Source organism: Eumetopias jubatus, unplaced genomic scaffold (genome assembly GCF_037043125.1).
Source record: "Eumetopias jubatus isolate StellerSeaLion01/CBP00866 unplaced genomic scaffold, mEumJub1_p1.0 scaffold_9, whole genome shotgun sequence".
Lineage (NCBI taxonomy): Eukaryota > Metazoa > Chordata > Mammalia > Carnivora > Otariidae > Eumetopias > Eumetopias jubatus.
Window position 1 is genome coordinate 50,169,911 of NW_028274815.1, and position 10,408 is coordinate 50,180,318.

Genomic DNA, 10,408 nt, shown 5'->3' on the forward strand with positions numbered 1-10,408 from the left:
TAAGGAGCAGAATAACATCCCAAAAGACAATGAAATCCTGCCAAAAAGGTGCAAAACAGGTAAAAATTGTAACCTACTACTTCAAAATGAAAATCATGAAGAAAATGATAGAAAACACACACATAGGGGTGCCTGGGTAGTTCAGTCAGTCAAGCATCCAACTCCTTATCTCAGCTCAGGTTTCAATCTCAGGGTGGTGAGTTCAAGCCCCTCACTGGGCTCCACAATGACTGTGGAGCCTACTTAAAAAGAAAAGAAAAAGAAACCACACACACACCAGAAAAAGTCCAATTTAAATCAGAATTAGAAAAATTCAGAAATGAGGTTACGGAATTCAATAAAGAACAAGAATCAAAAGGAAGAAATCATTTCAGAAATGAAGGCTAAACTACAAAGAATACACGAGCAAGTCAATGCTGCTAAAGAAAAATAGAAAGTAAAAAAGAAGAAAAAATTTAAAATCAACAAGAAATGAAGAGAAATAAAAAGGAAGGAAGAAAGGTAAAGGAGATCAAACACAAAGGTAATGGGAACGCTTAAGGAAGAAAATCAAAGCAAGGACATAGAACGAATGCTACACCCTATAGATTAAAAATCAAACAAAACAAACAGCAAAAACCAAAATTTTCCTGAAAATTTCCTGAAAAGACTTAAAACTGCATATTGAAAAAGCATACCACATAGCAGCTGAGATTATTGACCTAGAACAATGAAGACCCCAACATATTCTAGTAACATTATTGGTCTTAAAAGAAAAGTTAAAATTCTCTGACATCCAGGGAAAAAAAAGCATGTGACTTTCAAGGAAAAGAAAATTCGATTATCATCAGAATTTTTTTATTTTTATTTTTTATTTAAGTTCGATTAATTAACATATAGTGAATTATTAGTTTCAGAGGTAGAGGTCAGTGATTCATCAGTCTTATGAAACACCCAGTGCTCATTCCATCACATGCCCTCCTTAATGCCCATCACCCAGTTACCCCATCCCCCCACCTCCTCCCTTCCAGCCGCCCTCAGTTTGTTTCTTATATCATCAGAATTTTTGATAAAAACACTTTATGCCAGGAAAAAAAGAGAAAAGTAATAATATAAGCAAGGAAAAGCAAGTATGAAACAAGGATTTTATATCCAGCAAAAATAACTTTCAAATATAAAGGACACCAACAAACTATTAACAACATATAAAAACTGAGGAATATTATTCTCATGAGCCCTTCCTGAAAAATCTATCAGAGAGAAATCAGCTTCAGGCCACCAAAATAGCTAGAGAGACATTGATATAAGGACAGGTGGTGAGCATTCAATATATAATTACCTGTCAGACTACAAATAAATGAGAGCTAAGAGATAGAATATTATATATATTGGATATGTACTCCAACAAATAAATATGGTACAACTATCTTCTTTATTTTTACTTTATTTTTTAAAAACAGCTTTGTTGGGATATAATTCACAGGCCATATAGTTCATTCATTTAAAGTGTACAATTCAGTGGCTTTTAGTATATTTACAAAAATATGCATCTATCACCACACTTAGTTTTAGAACATTTTCGTTATCCCCCAAATGAAATCCCATACCCTTAGCTGTCATTTCTATCTTCCCCACCCCCAGCCCTAGGTATCTACTGATCTGCTTTCTGACTCTATAGATTTGCCTAATCTGTATTTCATATAAATGGAATTACACAATATGTGATCCCACTAGCAACGTATGTGAGTTCCAATTTGTCCACAACCTCTTTGATAATAGCCATCCTAGCAGGTGTGAAGTGATAGCCCACTGTGATTTTCATTTCCATTTCTCTGATGGCTAATGATGTTGAACATTTTTCAGGTGCTTATTCTCCATTTATAAGATCTTCTAAAATATATATACATATTTTAAAGATTTTATTTATTTACTTGACAGAGAGATAGAGAGCACAATTAGGCAGAGCGGCAGGCAGAGGGAGAGGGAGAAGCAGGCTATCTGCCGAGCAGGAGCCCGATGTGGGGCTCGATCCCAGGACCCTGAGATCATGACCTGAGCCGAAGGCAGCTGCTTAACTGACTGAGCCACCCAGGTGCCCCTCCATTTACAGACCTTCTTTGGAGAAATGTCTATTCATCTTTTGTCTATTTTTAAATTGGATTGTCTTCCTATCATGAGTTGTAATTGTTCTTTATATATTCTAGATACAAGTCCCTTATCAAATATATGATTTGCATATATTTTCTCCCATCCTGTGGATTCTCTTTTCACTTTTTTGATGGTATTCTATGAAACACAAAAGTTTTCCATTTTTATGATGTCCAGTTTATATTTTTCTTTTGTTGCTTGTACTCTTGATGTTGTATCTAAGAAACTGTTGCCCAATCCAAGTTCACAAAGATTTGTACCCATATTTTCTTCTAAGAGTTTAACTATTTTAGCTTTTACACTTTGGTCTTTGAATTGTGTGGAGTTAATTTTCAAAAATGGTGTAAAGTAAGGGTCCAACCTCATTGCTTTGCATGTGGATATCCAGTCGTCCTGACAGCACAACTGTTGTTTTTAGATGGTGAGAGAGAACCGAGAAAGCATGGGCAAATTTTTACGTTTTCAGCAATAATATTGGTGGTAGTATTAAAATTGCTATTCTGACTCTTTTGATGTATAATAGAGGATAAAACAAATGAGTAATTTTCATCACCCGTATCTTTTGAAAACCAGATTCTCAACATAAAATAAAGAAGGCAGTCATAATAGAGAAGAGGTTAAGTAAATGTTCTGTAGTCCTGGATTAGAGTTATAAATATTAATATTAACTCATAATTATTTAGCTCTAGCCACTGGAAAAAAACTAAAGACAATGACCAACTATGTAGCAATGAGTACCCCTTAGCACCCAGACTGTGGTCTTGAAATATCCTTTCTCACTAAAAGAAAACAGTATTTATGGGGTGCCTGGGTGGTTCAGTCGTTAGGCGTCTGCCTTCGGCTCGGGTCATGATCCCAGGGTCCTGGGATCGAGCCCCACATCAGGCTCCCTGCTCAGCGGGAAGACTGCTTCTCCCTCTCCCACTCCTCCTTCTGCTTGTGTTCCCTCTCTCGCTGTCTCTCTCTGTCAAATAAATAAATAAAATCTTAAAAAAAAAAGAAAGAGAGCAAGATGGCGGAGGAGTAGGAGACCTAGATTTCGTCTGGTCTCAGGAATTCAGCTGAATAGGGATCAAACCATTCTGAACACCTACGAACTCAACAGGAGATCGAAGAGGAGAGTAGCAACAACTCTCTGAACAGAGAAGCGACCACTTACTGGAAGGTAGGACGTGCGGAGAAGTGAATCCGAGGCGATATTCGGGAGGATAGACGGCGGGGGAGGGGGCCTCCGTCGGCCGCTGCTGGCAAGTGATAGAGCCGCGGAGCACAAAATCGGACCTTTTAGAAGTTGGCTCGGCTGAGGGACGTCGCTGCAGTGGCTAAGTGGGGGGTGGAATCCTCCCGGGACAGTGTGGTCTCAGGACCCTTGGGGTCACAGAAAGACCGGGGGTGCCTGAGTGCGCCAGAGCTCCCAGGTATCAGAGCGGGGAAGCCGGCTGCAGAGACGGAGCCGAGGCGTGGGCTCGCAGCTCGGGGTGGCCATAAACTGTGATCCGCGGCCCAGTCGGGCCACTGCTCCTCCAGCAGGGACCCAACAAGCGGCAGAGCTGGGGAGACTCCCCTTCCTTCCCGGGGAGGAGCGGCACGGGAATGCACCGCAGGGATCTGCTGAGTTTGGAGACTCCACACGGGGTCAGGTGCCAGAGATAGCAACACTCGGTCACAGGCCGGGTGAGCACGGAGTGCGGCCGGAGACCAGGGAGACGGGAGTGACTGCTTTTCTCTGGGGGCGCACTGAGGAGCGGGGCCCCGAGTTCTCAGCTCCTCCGGGTGGAGATTGGGAGGCCACCATTTTTGCCCTGGTCCTCCAAAGCTGTACCGAGAGCTTGCAGGGAACAAAAGCTCCTGAGAGCAAACCCGAGCAGCTTGCTTAGCCCGGACGGACAAGGGCGGGGCAATTCAGCCTCCGGCAAAGACATTTGGAAACCACAGCAACAGGCCCCTCCCCCAGAAGATCAGCATGAACAGCCAGCAAGCCAAGACCAAGTTTACCGATCAAGGAGAACGGGAGAACTCCAGCGCTAGGGGAATACTGCACATAAGAATTCATGGCTTTTTTTTACCATGATTCATTAGTTCATCAAAGTTAATTTTTGTTAACTGTTTTTTTTATTTTTATTTTTCCCTTTTTCAACCAACATCTTATCAATCCCTTTTTTAAAAAAAAAAACATTTTTTATTTTTCATTTTTAGAGTCATATTTTATCACTTCATAGTAGTTACCCTTATTTTTGGCATATATATATAAGTTGTTCTCTCTTTAAAATTTGGAGATACAGTTTCTTCTAACAGATCAAAATATACCCTAAATCACTAGTGTATGGCTTTGTTTTAGTCTCCTGCCTGATCACATTCTCTCCCTTTTTCCTTTTTTTTTCTTCTTAAATCTTCTTCTTTCTTTTTTCAAACAACTTCTTATCTTATCAAGTCCTTTTATAAAATCTTTTATAATTTTCATCTTTACAGTCATTTTCCATCCCTTCATTGTATCAACCCTTATTTTGTACATATATGTCTTTCTTCCTTTAAAATTTTAGGAGGCACTTTTTTCTAACAGACCAAAATACGCCCAAAATCTAGTGTGTGGCACTGATCTATGCACTAGCCTCATCATATTTGATCATATTCTGCTTTTTTTGTATTGTTCTGTTTTTGTTTTTATCTTTTTTTTCTTTTTTTTTTCCCTCTTTCTTTTTTCCTTCTTTCCCTTTCTTTTCCCCTGGTTTCAGGTCTTTTCTGATTTGTATACAGTATATTTGCTGGGGACGTTGTAAACCTGTTAGCATTTTGTTCTCTCATTCATCTATTCTCCTCTGGACAAAATGACAAGACGAAAAAAATCACCTCAGCAAAAAGAACAAGAGGTAGTACCGTCAGCCAGGGACCTACTCAATACGGACATTAGTACGATGTCGGACCTAGAGTTCAGAATCACGACTTTAAAGATACTAGCTGGGCTTGAAAAAAAGCGTGGAAGTTATTAGAGAAACACTTTCTGGAGAAACAAAAGAACTAAAATCTAACCAAGTCGAAATCAAAAAGGCTATTGATGAGGTGCAATCAAAAATGGGGGCACTAAATGCTAGGATAAATGAGGCAGAAGCAGGAATCAGTGATATGGAAGACCAAATGATGGAAAATAAAGAGGCTGAGAAAAAGAGAGAGAAACAACTACAAGATCACCAGGGCAGAATTTGAGAGATAAGTGATACGATAAGACGAAACAACATTAGAATAATTGGGATCCCAGAAGAAGAAGAGAGAGAGAGAGGGGCAGAAGGTATATTGGAGCAAATATAGCAGAGAACTTCCCTAATGTGAGGAAGGAAACAGGCATCAAAATCCAGGAGGCACAGAGAATCCCTCTCAAAATCAATAATAATAGGTCAACACCCCGACATCTCATAGTAAAACTTACGAGTCTCAGAGACAAAGAGAAAATCCTGAAAGCAGCTCGGGAGAAGAGATATGTAACCTACAATGGTAGAAACATTAGATTGGCAACAGACCTACCCACAGAGACCTGGCAGGCCAGAAAGGACTGGCAAGATATCTTCAGAGCACTAAACAAGAAAAATATGCAGCCAAGAATACTATATCCAGCTAGGCTGTCATTGAAAATAGAAGGAGAGATAAAAAGCTTCCAGAACAAACAAAAACTAAAGGAATTTGCAAACACGAAACCAGCCCTCCAAGAAATATTGAAAGGGGTCCTCTAAGCAAAGAGAGAGCCTAAAAGCAGCAAAGATCAGAAAGGAACACAGACAACATACAGTAACAGTCACCTTACAGGCAATACAATGGCACTAAATTCATACCTTTCAGTAGTTACCCTGAATGTAAATGGGCTAAATGCCCCAATCAAAAGACACAGGCTATCAGATTGGATTAAAAAACAAGACCCATCAATATGTTGTCTGCAAGAGACTCATTTTAGACCCAAAGACACCCCCAGATTGAAAGTGAGGGGGGTGGAAAACAATTTACCATGCTAATGGACACCAAAAGAAAGCTGGGGTGGCAATCCTTATAACAGACAAACTAGATTTTAAAACAAAGACTGTAATAAGAGATGAGGAAGGACACTATATCCTACTTAAAGGGTCTATCCAACAAGAAGATCTAACAATTGTAAATATCTATGCCCCGAACATGGGAGCAGCCATTTATATAAGGCAATTAATAACAAAAGCAAAGAAACACATTGACAACAATACAATAATAGTCGGGGACTTTAACACCCCCCTGACTGAAATGGACAGATCATCTAAGCAAAAGATCAACAAGGAAATAAAGACTTTAAATGACACACTGGACCAAATGGACTTCACAGACATATTCAGAACATTGCATCCCAAAGCAATGGAATACACATTCTTCTCTAGTGCCCATGGAACATTCTCCAGAATTGATCACATCCTAGGTCATAAATCAGGTCTCAACCGGTACCAAAAGATTGGGATCATTCCCTGCATATTTTCAGACCACAGTGCTTTGAAACTAGAACTCAATCACAAGAGGAAAGTCGGAAAGAACTCAAATACATGGAGGCTAAAGAGCATCCTACTAAAGAATGAATGGGTCAGCCAGGAAATTAAAGAAGAATTAAAAAAATTCATGGAAACCAATGAAAATGAAAACACAACTGTTCAAAATCTTTGGGATACAGCAAAGGCAGTCCTGAGAGGAAAGTATATAGCAATATAAGCCTTTCTCAAGAAACAAGAAAGGTCTCAAATGCACAACCTAACCCTACACCTAAAGGAGCTGGAGAAAGAACAGCAAATAAAGCCTAAACCCAGCAGGAGAAGAGAAATAATAAAGATCAGAGCAGAAATCAATGAACTAGAAACCAAAAGAACAGTAGAAAAGATCAACGAAACTAGGAGCTGGTTCTTTGAAAGAATTAACAAGATTGATAAACCCCTGGCCAGACTTATCAAAAAGAAAAGAGAAATGACCCAAATCAACAAAATCGTGAATGAAAGAGGAGAGATCACAACCAACACCAAAGAAATACAAACAATTATAAGAACATATTATGAGCAACTCTATGCCAGCAAATTAGATAACCTGGAAGAAATGGGTGCATTCCTAGAGATGTATCAACTACCAAAATTGAACCAGGAAGAAATAGAAAACCTGAACAGACCTATAACCACTAAGGAAATTGAAGCAGTCATCAAAAATCTCCCAAGAAACAAAAGCCCAGGGCCAGATGTCTTCCCAGGGGAATTCTATCAGACATTTAAAGAAGAATTAATACCTATTCTCCTGAAACTGTTCCAAAAAATAGAAATGGAAGGAAAACTTCCAAACTCATTTTGTGAGGCCAGCATTACCTTGATCCCAAAACCAGACAAAGACCCCATCAAAAAAGAGAATTACAGACCAATATCCTTGATGAACATGGTGAAATAAGTCAATCAGAGAAAGACATGTATCATATGACCTCACTGATATGAGGAATTCTTAATCTCAGGAAACAAACTGAGTGTTACTGGAGTGGTTGGGGGTGGGAGGGATGGGGTGGCTGGGTGATAGACATTGGGGAGGGTATGTGCTACGGTGAGCGCTGTGAATTGTGCAAGACTGTTGAATCACAAATCTGTACTTCTGAAACAAATAACGCAACATATTTTAAGAAAAAAGAAAAAGAAGATAGCAGGAGAGGAAGAATGAAGGGGAGTAAGTCAGAGGGGGGGACGAACCATGAGAGATGATGGACTCTGAAAAACAAACTGAGGGTTCTAGAGGGGAGGGGGGTGGGGGGATGGGTTAGCCTGGTGATGGGTATTAAAGAGGGCACATTCTGCATGGAGCACTGGGTGTTATGAACAAACAATGAATCATGGAACACTACATCAAAAACTAATGATGTAATATATGGTGATTAACATAACAATAAAAAATTTAAAAAAAAGAAAGAAAAGAAAACAGTATTTTTGACAAAATGGCTGATCCCAAGTCTGGCGCAAGAAATGCACAAGATGAACCCAGAGCATCCTAAGGAAGGATTGCAAGGAAGCAAGGAAGCTTGCAAGGTAGCTACTGAAGACGACTAGGATGATGTCAAAAGGAGTCAGGAGCTAACTTGAGGAGGCTCCCACTGGCCATAGGACTATGTGAGCTTCAATAATGAGAGTAATTGCAACAATTTGAAGCTCATCAAATATGTCTAAATCTAGGAGTTCGTAATGATACTTTTAAAAACAAGAATTTGGGGCGCCTGGGTGGCTCAGTCATTAAGCGTCTGCCTTCAGCTCAGGTCATGGTCCCAGGGTCCTGGGATCGAGCCCCGCATCGGGCTCCCTCCTCCGTGGGAAGCCTGGTTCTCCCTCTCGCACTCCCCCTGCTTGTGTTCCCTCTCTCACTGTGTCTCTCTCTGTCAAATAAATAAATAAAATCTTAAAAATAAAAATAAAAAAATAAAATAAAAACAAGAATTGGTCACTTTGAGAGTATCATAGGAAACCAATTTATTATCTTGAAACTTATAAATAAATGGAATGACTATAACATTCATCCTGCCTTTCATATGAACTTCACTGCTGTATAACAAAACAGTGGGTGAGGAGGAAATGTGTTTTTATAAAGTATTCCCACAAAAAATGAAATAGAAATGATACAATATCATGGTAGAATATCAGCATTTGGCAACTCCCCCGTGAATAATAGGTATGTCATTATGCATCTGCTAAGATCACAAAAAAATGGCAACCAGACAATGTGTACTTCCCATCGTCTTGCTATATAATATTTAGTGTTTTGCCAAAGAGATTGTACCTGTTGTTTGATCCATCATCTGGATCAGCTGTCTATTTGCAAGAACTACAGAACACAGAGGAACACACTGAACTGCACCAAGACTATTTAAGTAACAAAATCCAGCCTGTGGCTCAAAAAGCCTATAAGCAAAAATAAGGATGCAGGAAGAGCCTAGAGATTAAAAGATACTTACATGATATATGCTTAAATGGGTAAGAGTAAACTATGGTGTCTAGGAATGCACATTTGGGTAATAAAACTATAAAGAAGAAAAATGCAAGGAAGTAGTCACTATAAAAGTCAGGTCTATGCGGCGCCTGGGTGGCTCAGTCAGTTAAGTGTCTACCTTCAGCTCAGGTCATGATCTCAGGGTCCTGGGATAGAGCCCTGCATCAGGCTCCCTGCTCAGTGGGGAGTCTGCTCCTCCCTCTCCCTCTGTTCTCTCCCCTACTTTTGCTCTCTCGCTTGCTCTCACTCTATCTCAAATAAATAAATAAAATCTTAGAAAAAAAGGTCGGGTCTAACAAGCGGTTACTTGGGAGAGGAGGGCACATGTGATTGGGATGGGGTGCATGGAAGGGGCTTCTAGAATAACTGGCAAAGCTCTCTTTTTTAATCTGGATGGTGTTCACCTTTGAATAATTCAGTAAGTTATGTGTTTTATTTGTGTGGTGTCCTGCAATGATGTTTTATCTTACAATAAAAATATATATTTAAAAAATTTCTTATACCCCAGTCACACCTCAGACCAATTGAATCACGTACTCTGGAGGTGAGACCCAGGCATCAGTATTCTTTAAAGCTCCCTGGTGATTCTAAAATGTAGCCAAGTTTGAAAACCAGTGTGTAAAAGGAATGGCACTTCACTGTGCTCAGTACCAGGGGCCTGGGTTCCAGTCTCCACATAGCCACCAATACAGTGGTGTGAACTGGAGCAAGTCTTCTAAACTCTCTGGACCATAGGAGCTTGTCTGTATGTTGTATGGTGAACACAGTTTACTTACCAAAAATCAGGATTGGACAGGCTGATTTTTTAAGTCCCTTTGAGTTCTAGAGCCTGATAATCTAAATAAAAAGAAACAGAAATTGTATTTGAACCATTTAATGGTATAAACCTTCTAACAGTTGTGTATATGATATGCTTTCACCTATGCATCCATATGAAAAACGGGTGTGTGCGCACGTGTGTGCGTGTGCATGTGTGGATGTGTGCGTGTGTGTGTGAGTGTGTTTAGAGTCCTGGCATGAGAAAGAATTCACCATAGATGGTTTAATGAAGAGATTTAATGAAGGAGTGATACACAGAGGTGTGGGCAGGATTACAGTACTCAGACTCACAGCAGTGAAGAGCTGTGACCCCACCACACCGAAGCTGAAGAACAAGAAGAATAAAGCTCTTACTGGAGCCCAGCAAGAGCTGGAGCTGTTGTTTTCTGAGGGTACAGCCATTGACCCTGGGTCCGTTCTCTTGTATAGCTGTCTAGATGACTAGACCACAATGCATTTGTCC